Raw genomic sequence first — 23,617 nt, forward strand, 5'->3', positions numbered from 1 at the left:
AACTTCAAGTGTGAGTTTGAAAACTAAACTACCACTTTTGCTACTTCAGCTACAGTTGCAAACACAAAAGTCAAACATGATGGTAAGGAGTCAGTGGCATGATGACTTACTGGAGAAAAATGTAACGTATTTCTAACAGCACGGAAAGTAGAAGCCATATGAGTAAATAGATTATGTAGAATTTGTGCTGTATGGCTGAGAATAACTGGATTGTTTGGGTTACTTAATGTCTTATATGATAATGAACTGATGTTTACAGAATGGCTAATAGCTCAAAAAAAAGTAATGGAACAAGCTGACAGAATGCTAATACTTCTCCTGCACTGTAAAGTGGCTGGAATTTTTGCTCGCTTCCTCTCACATTATAGCCAGAAAATGTTTTAATATCTGAAATAACATTCTTACTGTCTTCCTACACCTGCTTTCTGAAAGAACACCAGCTGAATTGAGAGAACCAATCTGCTTGCTGGTATTCAGAAATGAAAGGTACCATTTAATCAAAGGTGGTGGTCTTTAGAATAATAGGCAACATTAAGAAAAGGTTTTTCTGCTCTTCAGAAATATTACAGAAAAGCAAACCCAGGTCTTTGTGCAATGATCCTGCTATAATAATATGACTGTTGCCTTACTGGAGATCAGGAGTGTCTACAGCTGTGTCAGTCTATATTTATGACTTTTTACAGATTGCTCTTCCAGTATTTCAGTGAGAGAGAAAGTCTTTCCCTTTGTAGGCTAACATCATCTTCTTTCGATACATTTCCTTTTTTCTTTAACTTTAAGCCACTGACACAGTAGGTGGTTGAGCCAAGTGAAACAGAGCTGTGTGTGTTCTCTCATGTACTTAGGCAGACATTTACCATAGTCCTCAGATCTCATAGCTCAACTGTGAGACTCATTTTTTTTCCTCTGCTAAGCAAAACCTTTTACCCTAGGTAAAAAAAAAAAAAAAAAAAAAAAAAAAAAAGCAGCCAACCAGTATTGTTCTAGTTAACTTTCTAAGTAGCTGTAATGAACAAGTACCATCTTTTTGTTATTGATTATGACTGCTGACGTCTTTGTGGTTTTTAGTTCTTAGAAGTTCATGCATAAAGAAGAGACTTTCTCTCAGGTATTGTTACTAATAAAATTTGAAAACAAGTTTAAAGAAAAAAGTATTTATTATGAGTTATTTATTAAAAAAATTAAGTTACATAGCGCAGACAAAAGGAATAAAAAGTTTCATAAAACAATGGCAATATGAATATTTTTCACATCACATTATTAGAAGTTTGTTTATATTTTTTTTCATTTTGATCATGCCAGTGACGAATAAGGCTTTCTACAAACCTGAAGTGAACAGCTTTGCATGCAAGCATCTAAAACTTCCTGTAACAATATTATTTGTTGTGAATATGATGTTAGTCAATGTAAGAATAAATTAAATCAATTTTCTTAAGGAAAAATGTGAAATAAGAAATGCAGCCAATGGAATGATTTAGAAACACATGAAGTTCTACTTTTCTATGTCCAAATTCAAAGACCTCTAGAAATGACATAAAGAAATCAAAAATAGTAGTGGATTTAGGATGTCATACATTCTGAATTTAGAATTTAAATTATTCTTTTTTGGTTTTGTTTTGTGGTGTTTTTTTTTTTAAAGATGTATTTACCTGGGTTAAAACAGCATCATTATTTATATCATTGCTTAATATAACTCAACAGTGTCTTCCTGGTTGTTCTGAGTGGCCCTACTTGTCTCCCAGCCTGGCTTCTCTTCAAATAAAAATAGATGTAAACAAATAAGTAAATAAATATTCTCAAGACATAGCATGCATGTTTGTCTTGGAGCATATGTGGTAGAAGTCCAAGAATGAGACAGAGTGATGGCGCAACTTTTGCAATGTAGGAAAAGCAAGGTATGTTTCTCTCTGCCTTCCACCTCCAGGTGAATATTACTTTGGACATCAGTTTTGGTCAGACTTGTTTCTCTTAACCCAGGTATGACTAATGATCTTAGAAGCTATTATTAGGCCTAACCTATATAGAATAAAAGTTTTAGTGTGTCAAGTAATGTGTCACATCTATAAAATGTGTATGAATCAAACACTTTTTTTTTTCTTGCCTGCATTATGTAGATATTAAATACTTCGATACTCTCAACACACAGGGGCTACATGGCAGCTGAAAGCTGCTCCCTTGAAACTTTTCTGGAAGGATTTTGGTTTCCCTTTTGCCAGGTGCTGAAGAGACCCATATACAGGTGAGAGACCCTGGCTTCTGGTTCCAGTCTCTCATCCTCAGCAGTCCAAAATCAGCATGATGAACCATTCAGCTGTTCCTGCAATATGCCCAGAAAAGCTACAAAATGTGGGACATTTCCAATATCCTCATACATTTCAGAGCACCATCCTGGCTTGAACTTTAACTGCTACAGTATGTGTCTACGTTGTAACTCAGGCCTCCTGTTGATGTATCAAATTTACCTTAAAAAAAGACCATCTTCTTAACACAGCTAAATAATGCAGATTTGTTTCCTTTGTTTGCTTTCATATGCTTTTATTTACGTATTTATTACTTCCATTTGTTTGTTAATTTTAAAGGCTCAGTAACACAGTGGTACACAAATTGTCTGTCCAAGGTGATATGCTGGACAAGTGAAAGCCAAGTACATAACTGGCCCCAAAACAAAACTCTGTTATTCACCACAATCTGGGAAGGAGGCAAGGCCTAATTCCCATTTTAATTAACTATTAAATGAAATTCAGAACTCTGGATAGAAATTCACAATGCAATGACAGCTGGTCGACTGTACTAGGGTGTATCTAGTATCATTTGTTCTCCACAATATTTGCTTTTTTAATAATAATTAAAAAAACCCAAACCATAGTGACAAAAAAAGTACTCACCAGCCATTCCTTTCACAATATAAATAAAAATGAAAGGGAGAAATATATGATGAGTTGAAATGAATCCCAGATGGCAGAGGAGAAGATGTTTCATGACCAGTGCAACTCCAACTTTATCACTTTTCTCCACGTCAGCAATGAGACAATTTGAAAATGTTTCTGTGGTACCTTGGACACCTCTACCCTTTTAACTAATCTGTGAGAAAGACACAGCTTTGAGAAAACTTGTTCTGTGAATAAGGGAGAAGGGAAGACGATGGGAAGGGGAAGGGAAGAGATTTGTCTTGGGAATACTGATCTAAAGAACCGAGGTGCTTTGGGTCTTGGAGAGCATGATATTCCAGTTGGAGAACCAGCGGCCAAGTTGATTATTTTATGGCCGACACACTGACGTAAGTCAGTGGATGCAAAACATACAGAAAAGTACTCATGCAGATAAGTGTATACTTTCCTATAAACTTGAGATAAGATACACAATATCCCCAAAGGGGATTTTAAAACGGGAGAAGGTCATACAGACTTGTAAGAAAAGTGCTTATAAGGAAATGTGTGTAATATAAAGTCGTAAAATACAGTAAAAGGTTTTTGAAAAGTCCAGTGAATCAATGGTTTAATGTGATGGCTCTTTTTAAATGCAAAGAAACCAAGGCCAAACTGAGCTATTATATGACAGGGCCATTTGTAAATATGATTAACTAACTCACTTGAGTTTTTTCTCTCGTAATTTCTGTGGTAACCTTTCTTAATTGATATTCTATGAAACTAATGGAACATTAGGTTGCACAGTCAGTTCTAGTGGGCCCATCCAATATATTTGACACTGCTTACCTTGTGAAAGTGAATTGAAATGCACAGGAATGAAGTATAATATTGCATATATTTCCTTTCTGAGTATCTTGGTTATTAGAGTGGCTCAATTTTTATTCTCTTTTTTATATAAGCAAAACGGAAGTTTAGCAAGTCAGCTCATGCAATTGAATTGATTAGTCTCTTCTTGAGGTTTCAAAATGACTAATGACTTTATGTTTAGAAATTTCTACTAACATGTGACATGGAAGTCTAATGTCAGAAAAGTAAAAAATATAATTTCAGGTACAAAGTTCTTCCACCTTAGTTTTGCAGCAGTCAGAGTTTTTAGCATCTTACCAGTTCAAAATATTTTTAAACACTCAAAAATAAAAATTCAAAGGGTAAGCCAAAGAGACAGATGGGATTTTCCCCATTGCAAACTATTGCAATATGAACTTTTGTTGTAACCACAGTGAACAGTACCAGAAGGTTCTTGCAGAAATAGTCTTAGTTTCAATTTGAGATATGATAACCATATGCTTGTTCCTTGTTCTAGGTATCTAGCAAGTAACTGCACAAACCTAAATTTTGTAGCCTGCATAAGAAGATTTTCCTTCTGTTTAAGTTTGTAGGTGCAGAGCAATGTTTTATGCAGACAGCTAGTCAGTTAGCTTACACACAGATGTCTACACTCTAGGTTATCTATGATTCACTAAATGAATCCTACCTAAAATGTGCATCTTGGACAGGATTCATCTCATTTAACTCTAAACTTCTGAAACTTAGACATCTGTGACTGAGTTCATCACTAACTTCCTTCTCTCTATAGTTAATGGAGATGAAAAAAGAAATATTGAGAGTTACGAGTTTTCTCATCCTAAGATAAATATTTAACATAGACCAAACCAAACACTCTCCAGAGGCCTGCAGTGAAGACAGCTTTGTTTCTGTTTTGAACATGGTCTTGTTTCCTTTCCAATCAGAAGTGATAAAATTACTCCTGTACAGTTCAGAAATACTCTTCGAAAGAACCAAATAAAACCAATTGTTTTGACTTTGTTCCAAACTAAATGTGTGTTTTTATTGATGCAATTTAGGAAATCAGACTTTGGCTTTAAACCAGTTGGTAATTGATTTGGAACTTGATATTTTCAATTAAAATAATACTTAATTGATCTTTCAAAACATTTTTTCCTGTAGTTAAGGTTGTTTTTTCTCTTATTTTTACCTAGAGCTGGTAAAAACATCACAGAACAATGATACCTTGGAAAAGACACTCTTCTAAGACGATGAAATTGTCTCTATGTTGGGATCTGTTTGTATTCATTACAAATTAACCGTTTCACCTCCTCATGCCTCTTTTACTTCAGCATAGCAACATCTGGGGAATATAGGAGTTGATCTTACTGCTTTATCTGCGAAGCTTGTATTGGTAGACTTAGGAGGTAGTGTTGAGACTGCAGTGCAATTGCAGAGGGTTTATATGCTCAGTTCAAGCCTTGACCGCTCCAGCAGAGTTTTGTGATTTAGAATTTTTTAAAAGATCCAGTAGTATTTCCAGATCTTATTAAGGCAGGTAAATGACGACGAGAAAGAAGCAGGTTTTAGGTTCTAAATGTGAGTTTTAAGGAATCTATGAGCTGTTACGTAAGATTACATCTGAAATCTATCTGCTTCAATATTTTATCACTGACACTGACCTGCCCTCACTGGTTTAAAAGAAGGTGCAAATTTCCTTGCTGTATAGAGTCTTTACCAATGAGTTTTAACACCTAATAGAAGCTGACAGTCTGCATCCTAAGGTTTTGCACACCATCCACATTAAATATCCTTTAAAAATAGTAATAATAAAAAACATATTAAATTTTTGATAATAGTCACAGTTTTATAACAATGACTAATTGTAAACTATGGGAGAACTTCTCTTTGCATCAGTTTTGGTTCAGAAATCCTTCAGCTTCCCTGCTTTCTGAGACAGGAGAATAAAACTTACCTTTTGGACAATGTTATTATATTTTTTCCTGTTTGGTACTAATCAACTGTAAAGGTCACACAGATATCAAGGTAGTTTTCTTGTCGTGCCTGTAACTGATTTAGTTAAATGTTTTTATTTAATTAATTTTATTTACTTATTTTTTTTTAACAATGAGAAGTTACATTTTGTCACAGAGTTTATAATTCAGGAAATCAAAACTAGAAAATTTGGTGTTGCAGGCTGTTATACAAGAAATAACAATATTAATTAATTTGTTATTAATTAATTAATTCTAGAAAGGTATACAAAGTACATAATTGTTTCTCTTACTGCAAAGGTCAATGTTTCAACATTTCTAGGGATTCTTTCTCTTTTTGCAGTCTCTGCAGTGAATCAGACTACAACTCCACAAAAGGAGTTGCTAGCACTGTCTATGAGGGGAAAAAGTATTAGTGGAAGTCAGCTTCTTGCTTATAAACTAAACAACTCCTCTCATCACACATCCTGATTTATTAAGATTATGTCATAAAGGACATCATTACTTTTACAATGCTATGTTCCTTGGCAGCTTCACCTCAAGTTCAGTCTGTAAAACATTCAGTGTAGTTTTTAAAAATGTTTCTGCTTTCAGAGGGATATTTCTTAATTCTTTATGTAGCAAATCTTACTTTGTACTAGTCAAGATAATTTGTTTAATAGCTTTCATAAGGCGGTAGATTATCTGCACCATGGTTATCAGCAGTTGATAATGGGGGGAAAAAGCAATGACCAAGCAGTTTCTCATTGTTTTTAAAATATCTAATTACAACCTTAACAATGAAATCAGCATTGCTCTGAGATAAGTCATAGTACTTTTATTCATTAGCAGCTAACTTAGAAACCACCAAAATGTGGAGCTATGCTTGCTATTGCCCTTACTGAGAAACTTGACATTTGTGTTTAGTGAGGGCCTTTTACCAACTTTTGGCAGAGTTATTGGAAGATCAGAAAGATCACATTAATTTATCTGCTTATCCGCTGAGCAGAAGATTGACTTCAATGTTTGAAAAATGTTCCTTAAAAAATAGTGTCAACATAGCTGTTGTGTGACATTTCTTTTTTTTCTTTTTTTTCTTTTTTCTTTTTTTTTTTTTTTTGATTGCAACTGTTCCTCTCTATTTGCAATGGAGTTAATTTTGCCTTTATTATGACCATGGGTGCATGGCTGTTTCAAAATATTGGGAAAGGGCAATGAGCCAAAATCATTATCTTCACTTGAAGTGTTTAATACCAAACGTAAATATTGGAGGGGCTTGAGTGCCCAAGCCATCCCTCCAGGCTTTATGCATCTGATTATAAATGTCCCTGCTGCACTGTCAGCTAGTCCCCATCATGACTTCAGTCCAGTGTTGTCAAGGAAATAATAACCTAGAGTCTTCCATTGCTTATCAGTATGGGGACAGTGCTTAAAGAACACATGGGCTGATTTCCCCTCAAATACTCCTGTATAATTAAAATTGTTAATAAGCAATTAGCAAAATTAGAAATAGAAATAGAAATCAGGCTGCTTTAGATGCTAATTCCTCCTGTATATTTCATGCAGCATTAAAATGTTTAGTGCCCAATGAGATACTGTCCATAAAAAGAGAAAGTAAACTGATGAGTACTTTCCACATCCACTTCCAGTGGTCAAAGTTTTTATTCTCTGGTCTAGAAGAACGAACAAAGCTAATGTGTTTTTTCACTTCTTCATGGAACAGTAGCACCTGAGAGAGACAGAATTTATTGCAACAATCCATTGCCAGGAATACATTAAGCAAGTAGAGGAATAAAGGGCATATGAGAATGCTCTGCTTTCACAGAGAAATGTGGAATACAAAAAATACACCATTTTCCCAAACACCATCCCTTAAGATTTACAGTTTTTGTCAAATGAAATTCTTGGTGGTCATTACTTGTTCTTGCTTTTCTAAGCAGTGCAATGTATTTCTCAATTATTTCCAGAGTTCCATGAAGTTGATAATAAACTTTACAAGAGCTATGGTTTATGTTTTATACAAACCTAACTTATTACCATGTGCTGTTCTCAATCTAGAATCTTGTAGAGATTGTAATGAAGTATATATTCTTCAATGTGGGATAAACATTTGTAATTGAGCTTTTAATCTTCAGGGACTGGGGATTTATGATTTTTAGAACTGATGTTAAAAGGTAAAACTATGCTAGACTAGTGTAGTCCATTAATTAACTTCACACTGCATAGTGTGTATCATAATGCATCTTCTTATCAATATATCTTATCAAAGCTCATACTTCACCTCAAGTTGGATTAATGTATTAATATTGCCTTTCAGCAGTTTTTATTTAAATAGGCATTGGACTAAATTTTGAGTTTGATTTGTGGTTTGGTGGTGGTGGTGGTGTGTTTTTTTTTTTCCCCTCCAGTTTAGTGAATACATATTTAAATAAAATGTTATATCTTCCCAAATCATCAGCCCCATTTTGGGTTTCTTTAAGTTTGATGTTTGCAACAGAATTAATCACACCAGGCCAGAAATAGGTTCCATAGTGCTATTTTCTCATGGCTTGGCCAGATGTGGTATGTGAGAAACATTTGTGCTGTTCTGGACTAGCCAAGTAGAGCACAAGAGGCATGGCATCTGAAGGGGATTAAACAGGTGTGTACATGTGTTGCGGATTCAATTAGTCAATGAAGACAATTCATCTGACTGTATTACCTTAAGGCCTGTCAGAGGAACTGCCCATTATGGTTGCTATATCTCTTCACTGAGCAAATAAGATGACTAAGATGTCTACCTTGGCTTATAACCACAACTTCCAGATATTTAAGGTAGCAGATGACATGGTAGTCAATATTACCTCATCTATAAATGCATAAAAAGGTTTTTATGTTTTTATTTTCCTAATGTTTCATTATCCAGGTAAGGAATAGAAGCAATATCATGAAAGAGTAATGAGACCAAGAAAAATGGCTCAGTATCATCATCAGACTTGATGATATATGAAATCAAGTCATCATACTAAACCAAGAGAATAAGAATTATTTATAGAAATAATTCAAGACAATAAATGCCAAGAAATTCTGATTTATTTTTGCAAGCAATTCAGAAACAAGGAAAATAATGCCAGCAAAGTTTGTTAAATAAAAAATTCCATGCCTCTGATTTGTATCTTGTATATTCATTGTGACTAGAGTCAGTGTTTTGAACTGCATTTGTCTAAATGCATCACATAAGGATGAAACAATAAAACTTAACATTTATTTATTTATCTATTTTTTTTTATTTATTTACTTATCCAAGGCATTTTTCCATACAATTTTAAATTCAGTTCTGCGGTAAGCAAGTGTAGTTGTACTCACATTAATGGAATTCTGCTTGCTTAGCCTTACAATTATTTTGTCCCACTAGATAAGTGATCTGGTTACTGGGTAACAGTATTTTCAGGCAAATATTATTCTTTTCATATTGGTCTGGAGGAAATACTACAGAGTATTAAGGGTTCTGTCCAATACTACAAAGGGTATTTGGTCTCAAAGCTTGCGTTAAAACACTGTTTCTTTGCTCACAGGCCTGAACTCAAATCACACCTCTGTCTAAAGGAAAAGGTTCTGCATTGCCTGGCAAGCTTCTCTTTTTGTGACATTTTGGGACTGCTGACAGGAAGTTTTCAGGTTATGCTTGACATTTTGATAAGTAACATCACATGAATGATCTTAACTTTGCCTAACTCATGCTATGTTGCTTTTCCTTGCTTTTGAACTGTTCTGGAAAAGACACAACACTCCCAATATCTTTCTTTAGTCTTTTTCATACTATGTGATATAACACATTTCTTACTATTTCTTTGCTGTAATTAAAATTAATGAAGAAGTACCATCATGCCTTTTTTTCTTTATCCAAAATTATTATTTAATTACAGTTCTAGATTTTGCTTTCAAACCTAGAATGAAGAGAAAGGGGTCAGTGTTGCGTAAAAGGGTGTGAGTCTGATGTGTGGCTGAGGGAGGCCGTTGAGTCATGAGGTTCAGAAAGGACCCCCTTGCTTTCTGAACTCCTTCCTAGAGAGGAGTCTAGGTGCGGCTATGTCCAGTCTTAGTCCCAGGCTTGGTCAATGCTTTATGTCTAAAGGATTATGTGTGTAGCCACTTATCAGAGTCAACGTTTGCCTGTCAGAGTCCCCTAAAGGACTTTCACTGAAACAGTTTCGCAAAGTTGAAACTAATAGAAATTTTATTAAAGTGACAGATATAAAGAGCTCAGAATTGCCATTGATAAATACACTTACTGCAATAGCGTTCATATATGATTATAATACCAGCAAAATGCTGTCCCAGGTATTCTTCACCAAAAAGGTGAAGTCACAATGCTTACCAAGAATGCATCCCTACCTTGGGTGGAGGAGAAGGAGCACAGACCATCAAGGGCCTCTTCCAGGTCTTCAATCTCTTCTCTCCCTCCACAGGGGTATTTTCCTCAATATCCTTTATACTCTAACTTTAGCTGTTCCCCTCCCTGGGGTGACGTTTAACATGATTTGGGTGGAGAGTTGACTACTGTAGTCATATATGTTTAGCATGTACTCCTTTTAGCTCATTATCATACTTAGGGGTGTCAACTTTAATATTAATTTCACGGATAATTAAGCAAAATGTCTCACTCCGGGCACTGTGGCCTTCAAGATTCTGTGTGGAAAGTGTTTATCTTATTCCACATTCTTTAGCCAAAACAGGGCCATTTTGCCACTGTTAGATGCCCTCCTGCGGCTGCTCCTCGTGCCAGCCTTGTGAATCTCCATCCCCAGTGTTTGTACAAGACACAAGCGGACACCTGTGTTTTTAACCTCTTATGGGCAATTCTCACAGGCAGATAGCTTAAATATAAACTGACCATCTTATCACTAGTTTTAAAGTCAAGGTGAAATGCATTTGTTTTGTTGACTTGCTTTGATTTACTAACGTCTGAATGTGATTTGTATGCAAGAGCTGAAAGAGTTCAAGGTGTGTAACAGGCAAATTTATGTTTAGAAATCACTTTAAGACCCTTTTTACAATCATTTTTTCTCATTATAATGAGAATTAAGTTATTATTAAGTACCTGTCTTTATAATCTTTTTCTGTCTCATATTTACCCAAAATATTCTTCACCCCTGGAAAATCAACCAAGTCATTAAAAAATCCCTTTTCCTAGATAGAGTAATGGAAGGCAGCTGGATATTATAGTGATTTTTGGCAGCATAAAACCCTTAAGAGGATTTTAGTGGGCTGCAGGGAAGAAAGCAGCTGAATCAATGGTTTGCTACTGTTTTACCAGTTTTTATAGTACCGCAAAAAGTATACCTTAAAGAGACTGTCTGTACTGTGACAGTAATAGCTGAATTTAGGAAGGAAAATAACTGGAATGATGCTGTGAACCTCATCAATTTTAAAATAGATAGATAGATAGATAGATAGATCGATCGATCGATCGATCGATCGATCTGTGGCTTTGACCTTCAATTACAAGGAAACAAAGAGGATCCACACACCTGTAATCATCAAAAGACTTGTGAAGTAACTGTCTTTTTCCTAACAGAAACAAAGTTGAAGAGTTGTCATAAAAATTTTCAGTGCATTTAATATGTATTTAATATGTTTTCTTGGAGTTGAACTGCATAGGGTGTCCTTGACTTAAGATGTGTTGGAACAAATCAGCAAGAACTGAAATAGTAAAATTTGATGAGAATATATGTCCTTTATTCTTGAGGATGTGCACTGTACGGATAAGATTGAAGGAAAATATGTGCAAGTTTCTGGACATTAAGTGTAAGACAAGCAAGGAGGGTGTGATAGTTACTGTGACCATCCAAGTGACTCAGTATTAGTTTATAATTTATGAGTGCAATTGAGCATATGAATAGCCTGAACCTTCTATCATTAGATCAAAGATGGGCTGCTCTTTTCACTCAGTCACATTACTTCTTTATCATACATCTCTCATAAAAGATTTAGTAGTGTCAGGGAAAATCCTTTAATGTATCAATAAATGAAGAGTCCACTGTGACCAGCACTGGGAAAAAACAAAACAAAACAAAACCAACCAACCAAAAAAACCCAAAAAACCCTCAACCCTGCTCTAAACTTGGCTGACTTACCAGCTGATGTTTAGTGAGAGAGCAGATTCAGTGTTACAATGTGGTATTTGAGTGGTATTTTCTCTGTACATGGTGCGTATTTATTCATTTGAGGTTATGAAGTGATGTCTTAAATGGAAGAATATCCCTTACCCTGTGCACAATAGATTGTTTAGCATATGCTGGTCATAGAATGATTCACTTTCTCATAAATGAATCTGGAATACTTCCCAGAATAGAACTGCCTCTCAAACATGTAACTTTGGCTGACAGTGCTGAACTTCAAGGAAAGAGTGGGATGCTGCCTCTCTGTGCAAGGCACATTTGGGATTCTCCATCCTCCTGAGAATTTTTTTTTATTGCCTCTTGCTGTTCAGTTCTGAAGAAGAAAAAAAAAAAAAAAAAGAAAAGTCTTATGTTCTGGAGTTTTATGACTGCAGTAGATACTGGGTCAGCTTTATGCCTAAGTGTGTAATTCTGCTGGTTTTCTTGTGAAGAGCCTGTTTGGTCAATTGTTCCAGTAGTGCATGACTAATATCTTTCCAGAGTAATTCCCGAGTTAATTGATACTGGAGAAATGAGTCAGATAAAGAGAAAAAGAATAGTTTGGGGGTTTGCTTACATCTTCCATCTGCACTCTATACCTTTATCCTTGTTCTTTCAGCAAATGAATAATAGGGTTGGTTTGGGTTTTTGTTTGTTTCGGTTTGTGGTTTGTTTTTTTTTTTTTTTTTAAAGGCTTACTAAATGTGTTAGCTTTTCACCCTTCAGATAAATGAATAAATAGCATTGCTGTAAGCCTTATCTCCTTCCTGAGTACACATTTCAATTTTCTGTTTGATTTTACATTTTCATTATATTTTATAACATGAAAAAATGAAAATGTGAGAAGTCCTTGGAATTTCCTCTGCAGAGATTACTATGTAGTTAGTTAAATACTAGGGAACGATGGATTTTTCAGTGAGTGAAAAGTCTGAATAATTAAATATTTAATTTCTTAAATTTGATGCTACTTGAAGCCCTCATCAGGCTCACATAAAAGAGAATTTCAGAAATGAAATCTTTCTGTGGAGGAATTTCTGTCATTTTCTCCTGAGAGTTTTCCTGTGGAGACAGGAAGGATGGCATTTAACTCCAGAGTACTGATATCTAAATGAAGTTAAGTGCAGATGCCTATGTTACTTACGGACTCTGTTCAGGTGTCTGTTTCTAGTGCAGTCTAGTCGACACAGTTTATGGAGTCTTGCGAGCTATTCAACTCTCCCTGATATAAGACACCTATGTTTTGTGAGCTGAATAGCTTTCTAGAATACATTTACTTTATCAGGCTCAATTCAGTTACTTCCATGTACCCTGTCTATCTTAGATGCTTTAAGGTATCCTACTTGACCTCCAAGTGGAGTTCTAAATGTTTTGGCTATCTTTTAGGTTCATCGAGGTACTTCCAAACACATACAGATGTCCTGGATACCTGCCCTTTGATGTCTTACATGATTTTGGATGTCTCTGTTTAGGTAACTGACCAAGAACCCGTATGAATAAATCTTGACAATTTTTCTAGAAATTGACACCCTCATTAATGCACAGAAACCACCATCTGAATACCTAATTTTAAGTTTCTACGATGTGGAGCTGAATCATATAATTGTGACAATTTTCTTGAACAATATAAGTTTATTATGTGAGAGGTTTTAAGTTAAATTTTCAGAAAATTTGCATGAATCCTAAAAATCAATAAAGACCACCATAGGCTGCTCTCTGAGGGCTGTTTCATCACTCATTACTGGCATGAGTTACCCAATCCACATAACAGACTTGGGCAGTATGAACAGTAACCTCCACTCAAAATCTGGTCCAGAATTTTTTTAAGGTGTTTAAGGTTCAGACCTAAAAAACCCCAACAAATCAGCCAAAAAACCAAACCCAATTGAAACAGGAGTAGTATAGTTTTCAATGATGCAGTGACATTGTCACAAGCAGTAGACCCCACCAAGCTTTCTACTGAGTAGTTTCATCAGACACGGTCTCCAAAGCTGGTATACTAACTATGAAGAATTATCAGGGACACAATTCCCCTATTTTCTTCTGTACACATAGTCCAACTCTCATGCTTTCTTATACCAGAGTTTTGCAACTTTTCATCCTGCTTCTCCCAGCTGCTCCTCTGTTATTTAAATAATTGAAACTTGGTTAGTCCAAGCAATTCCCCCCCTGTCCCCAAGTCTACTCACTAGAACTTGGTTCTTTTGTCCAATGTAGGGAGAAGTTTGGTTTAGTCCATTCTCACGTGTTAAGTATGACTTGACTAGAAACTCCTCCTTTCCCTCTCCTAGCAAGTCTTTCAATAGCAATATGATTCACACACTGCTTAGCATTAGTTATGAGACAAAGGTATTTCCAAGTGTGTGCATAAGCAGAACCTGTCTATGTAGTGAAATTCATAGTTGCAACTGAGGCTTTTCAGGAATTTGTCAGGAACTTTCCAGGAACCTATGGAGAATCTAAAGAACCACAGTTTGGGTACATAAATTCCTCTGATGTCTCACTTTAGATCCATACTTACATTTTTTTATCCTGGTTTGGGGTACTTTTTGCATTCTCTCTGAGGAATTTTTAAGGAAAATAATGGGACAATGAAGAAGATCATACTGTTGTTGCCTCTGCCATCTTGGTTCTATGAGTCAAAAGAAAATATTATCAGGGACACAGTTTTATTATCAATGCATTAAAAGACAAATAAAATAGAATGGGAAGGGAAGGGAAGGGAAGGGAAGGGAAGGGAAGGGAAGGGAAGGGAAGGGAAGGGAAGGGAAGGGAAGGGAAGGGAAGGGAGGGAAGGAGGGAGGGAGGGAGGGAGAAAGGAAGGAAGGAAGGAAGGAAGGAAGGAAGGAAGGAAGGAAGGAAGGAAGGAAGGAAGGAAGGAAGAGAAAGAAACCAAGTCTATATAAATTAGAAAAGCAGCTCACTTTGAAATAGAGGAAGTGTTTGCTATCTATAGGTATGCAGCTATTATCAAAAATATTTGTCGATTGTCACAGAATTATGTTATTTCTCAATTGTAGACCTTTTTCAACTGGAACTGCTATTTATTCATTCCATTTGGGGGGAAAAAAAAAAAAAAAAAGAGAGAGAGAGAGATTTCCTACATTAATCCAATAGCCTGAAATCAGTGAAATCATTTCAGAATCAATGAAAAGATACCAGATGACCTATCAGACTTGGAAAAAAACCCCAAACTTTTAAGAAGTAGTTTATAATTAGTGCTGCTTTTTTTTTTTTTTTCTCCTTTTTTTACATACATAAGAAAATACTTCAAAAATATCTTGGGAGGATGAAAGCTCTTTTGGAGAAACAAACCAAACCTAGCACTAACCCCACATTTCACAGTATTCTATTTCCATGTGTGTATATATATATATATATAAAAAATTGCTAATAGTTTACTGTTAAAACATAAAGGTTAATATTGTAAATGTCTGTTAGTATCAACTGATTATGTTAAGGTCAAGCCAAAATCAGTCTGGTGGCACAGTGGTGGACAGGCTTCTACATATTAGCTAAAGTTTTAAACATTAAGTTTGGGAAAGTGTCTTCACCTAGATGCTATTTAGATACATGAGGATGGAAATTGGGTTAGTTTGCACCACTAAGTAAAACAGGAGAACTGTGTTGGCTTCAGGCAAGTGCAGAGAACAGGAGGTTTGCCCTGAGGATATGCACTAATTTAAGCTTGCCTTCTGTGGTCAGTGGTTCACTCCCTTTCAAAAGAGTACACCCCAGAGTATGAAGAGCTTCCCAAGAAATAAACTTTTTCAGATTAGGTCATCCTTCGCCCCTGCAGTTGTGAAACAGAAAATGCTAGTAAAACACGAGGGGGAATGAATAGTTACCAAATTGATAGATTAAGAACCAAGAGGATCTCCATGCAAAAGAATATCCAGGACAAATTATTTCTTCAGTATCCATAGTGATACATTTGGTAGTTATAGTACCAGATTTATATTGGAAAGAGGTGGTAAATGTAAGGAGTACCTAAAACTGCTATTTTAAGCATTTGTTGCACTTTGACAATTCATAACACTGTTCAAGAATGCAAACAGCCACTCATAGCCATGGTCATGCACAGCAGATGTCATGCACCTGCGTACGATGGATGTTAAGTTCAAGTCCCAAATTTCTGAAGACTAATAAAATAGAAGATTGTTGTAAAAATGGATTTGTCAATTGACTCTGTTCAAATTCAAATTAATTTAGTTTACGGTCTACATTTTCCTTAAGGCACGTAGTATATTCCAATTTTCTTCTTGGGTGGGCTTCATTGCATGTAATTTAAACCATCCAAACGTTAGACATCCCATCTGAGTTAAGTCTCCAAGAACACTACTGAACTGCCCTCATGTGGGTGCATGGTGCCATTTGTGATATCCTTGGAAGCTTTGGTGTCTTACAAGGGGATTCTGCGTCAGCTCCCTGAAGATGTCCTGAATACCTTACAATATCTCAAATGGTCTTAGATACCTGTGAACAGCCAGCTGAATTTGGGTCTGAGTTTCCTAAATAGTTACTGAACAAAAACTTAACAGGTCAAAAGAGATAGCTACATGCAGGAGCCCTGTCTCTTATCACAGCAGAGGAAGAATTATCTTCTGGAGGTACATTTTTCCTTCTACTGACAAGAAAAGCTACTTGGTTAACAAATTAGGCTTGATGAGCAGCTTCTAGAAAGCCAAAATTGGGTGAGAAGGTACCACAGCAATTGTGAAATATTGACTGTGTATACAAAGGGTCAACATTTCTGTAACAACACTCATGAAAACTTGAAGTTCAGGCTTTACTCTTGCTGGCCAATGACAACACTTCTCCCCTGAAATGTTAGCATGTTTTGTTCACACTGTTATCTGTTCCCAGTATATATGCTCATACTGTTATTCGCCACACTTCAGGTAGGCATTATTCCAAACTGGTCTGTGTATAAAAATATTACAGAGCCCTATTCTCTCCTCCCTAACCGAAATGATGAAGAAACTACATGAGAGCATAAAAGCTTTTTTTAAAAAAATAACATATGCTTAAATACAAAGTATGTGTGAAAAAATCTATGTGACGTGATTATTCAGTAGTTTATAAAGATCTTTTCATTTATTATTATTGATATTTAAAATGTGTTTCTCTAATTACCCTTGTTCTGAAGTAGTATTCTAATTATACTACTAATACTATAGGATTAAAATACTTAAAATAGTTTCGGAAGTGCAAATGTGAGTATTTCTTACAATTATTTCCTACATTTTGATGCACCTCCTCTGTTTACCATTAGCCTCAGAACATTTCACAAATATCTTAATTAATTTCACTTGTTTTTCTATATTTTATTTATTTATATTTTTAAAATAACAAAAATGATGGTTTAGTCTAGGGGTTTTTTTAATCTGCACTTTGAAACTGAATTAAGATTGCACAGTATGTTACTGCTGAGAAATTTTAAAATAAGAATAAAAAGTATAACACATGGTAAAACACATCTAACAGTACAACTGTCATTGAGGTTTTTAGATTACATAAAGTTTATATGTTTTGATTGTCCTTCTGTTTGATTGTTGTCTTGCTTATTTGTGTCAAATTTGCTACATTATAAAAGGTCCATTACTTTTAGTGCAATTTCTAATTTAAAAAGTGGTATTGAGGTAAAGGATCTCTTTTTCTTTTGATCAATGAGTTTATTATAAAAAGGGAATAATGCAAAAGATTATGACAGTAGCCCTGTTAAAATTGCAAATCTGTACGTCCCCCGCAGTTCACAATCTTTGTTTATTTCTTGATCCTTTCTTACCTAACGGCAGATGTTTCCAGGAGCTGTAATAGATGAAGATTTTAGTTATTCTCTACTTTGAAATGGGAATGTGAGATTTGACCTTTGTTAGTAAAATAACAATTTGAAAGTGAAGTGAGCAAAGGGTATAGAAAAGATTTAGTCCTCATTGATCCGTACCGACAGCAACACTGAAACAGGCAATCCAGTATCTTTTATACTTTAGTTCCACTACATTTAAACTGGGATTCTTCTTATTTATTTATGAGGATACATTGTAATGTGTAACCATCTGGTATTTGAAATCCAGCTTTGCCTGATAATTTTCTGGTGTCTATGTCTCTGGATGGTATACTGAATTATAGGAGATCTGAAGTATGGAGATTTAACAACTCTCTAATTAAAGCTGCAGCATTTGTGCAACAGATGAAGACTATTTCAGAATAAATTAATATCAATAAAAACCAAGAAACTAGCCTGGGTGTTTTGTGGGAAGCTGCCAAAGCAGTCATGAGGGGTAGAATAATTTGCTTAGCTGCAGCAGCAGTACAAAAAGTATATCTTGAGTACCAGTGTAAATTAGAAAAGGAAGTTAATGAGATGAAAAAAGCAACATAAAAAGCAGGTACCCTAGGACCCTCCAACTTTTGATTAAACAGAGGGAAACTAAATGCTTTGTGGTGAATAACACAGACAATGTGTTAAAGCTTAATGAACAAATGTACTATGAAAAGGGGAATAAATCCGACAAATTATTTGCATATGATTGGAATGGAAAGAGAAAGGGAAACTTTTTTTTTTTCAGTTTGAGAAACAAGAGACATTGCAACAGATCATAATCCAAGAACTGTAATGAGATTTCTTGCATGTTCTTTATAAAACCGATTTATTCTTGCTAAATATGGGTCACAAGGAGATAGTCTCCTTCTTATCCGAAATTCAATCGCCACGGATTAAGGAAAGAAGTAAGATGAAGTTGGTTCCTCTGGGATCAGAAGTTAACAACAAGCCATTGAAGATTCTTCTCTCATGAAAAACAGCAGACCAGATGGAATCACTATTATTAAAAAAAAGTTGTCTTTTTTTCTGTTTGCACAATTGAGAGACCTTTTATTTATTTGACTTCATTCTGTCTTAAATAAATGTAAGCATTAAAATATGCAGTGGAAAAAAACCTACGTGGTAGATCATATATTGTTTAACATTGGCCTTGGTACAAGAAAATTTTCCTATATGAAGATGATTGCCATTTTCCCTGTTATGTAGTCTATCCTTCAGGGGAAGGTAAGTATCTTCCTCAACACAGATATCGGGGCTTGTTGCTGTTACACATAATGTTACAGCAGCATGACTGAAAAGGGAAGCGAACATTAGTAGACTGTAATGTGGTGTTTTGTAGCATTCTTTTTTCAATACAGTAGTTGAACTGTATTGTAGTTTGTGACAGAATGAGGAAAGACAGAAAAAAGCATAAAGGAAAACACAGGAAAAAAGAGAGAAAAATATTATATGTCATGCATGAAGCTATTAAAACTACCAGGAAAACCAAATTAAAAGGTTAGATCAAAGTACATTTTAAGGAAAAAAGATCTGTAGTATGGTTTTCACAGAGTAAAGTTTTTCACAGAAGTCAAAGCCTTTGAGGGACTTCCAACATTTTAAGATCTGCTGTTCCTAAGGGACTGGCTCCAAAGTTAAGTATAAAGTTTCACTTCTAGAACTTGTCACTGTAGATTTAAATCATTTCCTCATTAATTGTTTGAAAACCTGCACTCAGTTTATGTTTCTTGTAGGAAGTGTTTTGTGAGCACAGAAGAGTCGATGAAACAATTTACTTGAAGATGTATTTCACTTTCATATGTCCATCAGAAAGTATAGCTGAGAATCCAAACTTTCGGCAAAGCAGATTTAAGGCTGCACAAGGGTTACTCAACTCCATAGATAACATGTGTTATCCGGATGACGTGTAGGAGCTGCACACACGTGAAGTGAGTGGTTCATAAGAGACTGCTGAATTAAACCTGGCAGTTGGACTCACTTTAGTTGTCAGTGATCCAGCTCCTGCAGATTTAATTAGAGGTTTGGGTTCAATTAACCAGAACTTTCATGTGCATCTCCCATGTTCTCAGAGCAGAACCTTATTGCCTTCCTGAGTAATTCTTCACAGGCATGTAAAAGTCAGGTCTGGCAGTAAAACTAAATTATTTGAAAGGGCAAACAAGACCTTAGTTACTTCATAGGGGAAATCAGAGGTGTAGTTGAGAGAGTTCAGGGTCCACACACAATGTGTGTAGGCTCATCTGAGCTCAGTGTTGGCATACAGGATATCTGGCATCTAAGGTCAGATGCAAATAGCATAGTAACATCACTTACCTAATTGTTTTTGGGTCATACTGAGCCAAGTACCCATCTGGAGAGAGGGAGGCAAACAAAGGGCTTGTTTAATCATGCAGATAAGTGTTACTAACACAGGCAAAAACAGTACTGAAATATGGATAGCAGTAACCTTATTAGCCACTGAAATTGCTCTGAATAGAGTACACCGTATCGATTATTACTGTTCACAAGAGTCAATGCCCTTTGTTCCACAGAAGAGACCTCAGGGAAAGGAGTATTAAATGATAATAATTAGTCTGACACATCCAGAAAATAGTATCTTGTCTTTCCCAACTCAAACACTTCATAGCAACAGTGACTGAAACATATAAATCACTAGGACCAATTTTCACCCTCTGCTTCCCTTCTGACCTATTTCTCTCAGAAACTGCACCACTGAGAGACCTTAGGTGTATGTATGAGTAAAGAGTATGTTGTGCTTGCTAAAAGGGGCATACTATTGTGGGCTCTAACCTAGAACTGAATGCAGGGGAAAATGCAATCCTCAAGCTATTCCAGCTATTAATTACAGTCAGAATTCACAGAATCATAGATTAGTTGGGATAAAAAGGTACCTTAAAGATCATCTAGTTCCAACCACCCTGCCATGGGCAGGAACACCCTCCACGAGACCAGGTTTCTCAAAGCCCCATCCAACCTGGCCTTGAACACTTCCAGGGAGGGGGAATCCACAACTTTCAGTTTAAAATCATTATCCCTCATCCTATCACTACATGCCCTTGTAAACAGTCCCTCTCCAGCTTTCCTGTAAGCCCCCTTCAGCTACTGAAGGCTGCTGTAAGGTCTCCCCAGAGCCTTCTCTTCTCCAGGCTGAACCACCCCAACTCTCTCAGCCTGTCCTCATAGGAGAGGTGCTCCAGCCCTCTGATCATCTTTGTGGCCTCCTCTGGACTTCCTCCAACAGCTCCATGTCCTTCTTATGTTGGGGCCCCCAGAGCTGGACGCAGTACTCCAGGTGGGGTCTCACAAGAGCAGAGTGGAGAATCACCTCCCTTGACCTGCTGGTCACGCTTCTTTTGATGCATCCCAGGATACGATTGGCTATCTGGACTGCAAATGCACATTTCCAACTCATACTGAGCTTCTCGTCCACAAATAGGAACTACAAACTTGCTGAGGCTGCACTCGATCCCACTGCCCATGTCACTGACAAAGAGGTTAAACAGTGCTGGTCCCAGTCCCGACCCCTGAGGAACACCACTCGTCACTGATCTCCACTTGGACATCGAGCTGTTGACCACAACTCTTTGAGTGCAATCATCCACCACAACTTATCAATCTAGTTTTCCATCCGTCATATCCATGTCTCTCCAATTTAGAGACAAGGATGTCATGCAGGACAGTGCCAAATGCTTTGCACAAGTCAAGAGAGATGATGTCATTCACTCTTCCCTTATCCACCAACACTGTAACCCCATCATAGAAGGCCACCAAATTTGTCAGGCACGATTTGCCCTTAGTGAAGCCATGTTGGCTGTCACCAATCACCTCCTTATTTTCCATGTGCCTGAGCATAGTTTCCAGGAGGATCTGCTCCATGATCTTACTGGGCACAGAAGTGAGACTGACCAGCCTGTAGTTCCTTGGGTCTTCCTTTTTCCCTTTTTAATAAAGTTTCCTCCTTTTCCAGTCAGTGAGAACTTCACTGTACTGCCACAACTTCTTATATATGATGGAAAGTGGCTTAGCAACTTCATCCGCCAGTTCTCTCAGGACCTGCAGATTCATCTCATCAGGTCCCGTGGACTTGTGCACCTTCAGGTTCTTTACACAGTTCCTTAGATGGTTCCTTCAAGACGGTCTTGAACCTTATCCCCCAAAGGATATGAACATAATAAAAATTTATTCTCTTTTAAAAACTCAATAGAAAACCCACATTTCAGAAGTTATTACATGCTTTTGTTAAGGTTGAGCTAATTTTTCTGCTTAAAGAAGGGACTCAGATATTTTGCTGTGTATGAAGATTGCACTGTAATTTTCCTTTTTTACTGCTGGATTTCAAGATGTGACTTCTGACTTTCTATTTAACTAGATCACAATTTCTGAAAAGTGTTAGGCATGAAAACTGAAGATTATGGGTATTTTAAAGATTAGCTCTATCCTATCAGTACAAGTATCCCTTGGATTTGGAAAAAATGAAAAAATAGACACTGACAGACAAAAATGCCAGTCAAAGCACATAACCACACATTGTATTACTAGAGACTGTCATATACATTTTAATGGAAGGTACACCTGAGTTTCCCAGTATCTATATTCATCAGATGTGATAAATATTGTAGGATCTTTGTCCTGGAAATTAAGATAACACTGAATGACCATAAGAGAGTTAAAGAATTATGAAAACCTCACCTGCTAAAAAGTTGGGAGATGCCAGGAATGTTCAAGTGATACTCATATGTTCAAGTTATTTCATATCACCATCCTTTTACAGACTTCCTAAGATACAAGTACCTTTAATATCCAAGATGTGCTGACAGGCATACCTCTATCATCTTAACTTGTAGATAACTCTGTTAACATTTTTCTCCTTCCTGATTTTCCACATTAGCCTTAGAAAAATAGTGATAAATAAGTGATATGCTCACTGCAATGAACAGAATTTATTGAATTCCATGAACTAAGACTCATTTGGATTTTCAGTTTCCACTGGTTTCAGTGATACCTAAATAAAGTTTTCAAAATCTCAGACCATGTTTAACTGCTCTTTTACTGATCAGAACACGTGCTTGGCCATTTGTGTAAAACTCCTGTACTAGCTTCAGTTAGAGCCATGTCATTCACTTGCCTTTCTCAGTTCTTCATTTCAAAACACTACATAGAATCATAGAATCATAGAATCATTTTGGTTGGAAAAGACCTTTAAGATCATCAAGTCCAACCGTAAACATAGCACTGCTAAGTCCAACCACTAAACCATGTCCCTGAGCACCACATCTATGCATATTTTAAATACCTCCAGGGATGGTGACTCAACTTCCCTGGGCAACCTGTTCCAATAATTGACAACCCTTTCGGTGAAGAATTTTTTCCTAATATCCAATCTAAACCTCCCCTGGCACAACTTGAGACTGTTTCCTCTTGTCCTATTGCTTGTTACTTGGGAGAAGAGACCAACGCCCACCTGGCTACAAACCTCCTTTCAGGTAGTTGTAGAGAGCAATAAGGTCTCCCCTCAGCCTCCTTTTCTCCAGGCTAAATAACCGCAGTTCCCTCAGCCACTTTTCATAAGACTTGTGCTCTAGACCCTTCACCAGCTTCATTGCCCTTCACCTCAATGTCTTTCTTTTAGTGAGGGGCCCAAAACTGAACAAAGTACATGAGGTGCAGCCTCACCAGTGCCAAGTACAGGGGGACGATCACTTCCCCAGTCCTGCTGGCCACACTATTGCTGACAACCCAGGATGCTGTGCGCCTTCTTGGCCACTGGGGCACACTGCTGGCTCATATTCAGCCAGCTGTCCACCAACACCCCCAGGTCCTTTTCTGCTGGGCAGCTTTACTGCCACTCTTCCCCAAGAAGCATGGGGTTCTTGTGACCCAAGTGCAGGACCCAGCACTTGGCCTTGTTGAACCTCATACAGTTGGCTTTGGCCCATGGATCCAGCCTGTCCAGATCCCTCTGTAGAGCCTTCCTACCCCCAAGCAGAT

This window comes from Grus americana, chromosome 1 (assembly GCF_028858705.1).
Source record: "Grus americana isolate bGruAme1 chromosome 1, bGruAme1.mat, whole genome shotgun sequence".
NCBI lineage: Eukaryota > Metazoa > Chordata > Aves > Gruiformes > Gruidae > Grus > Grus americana.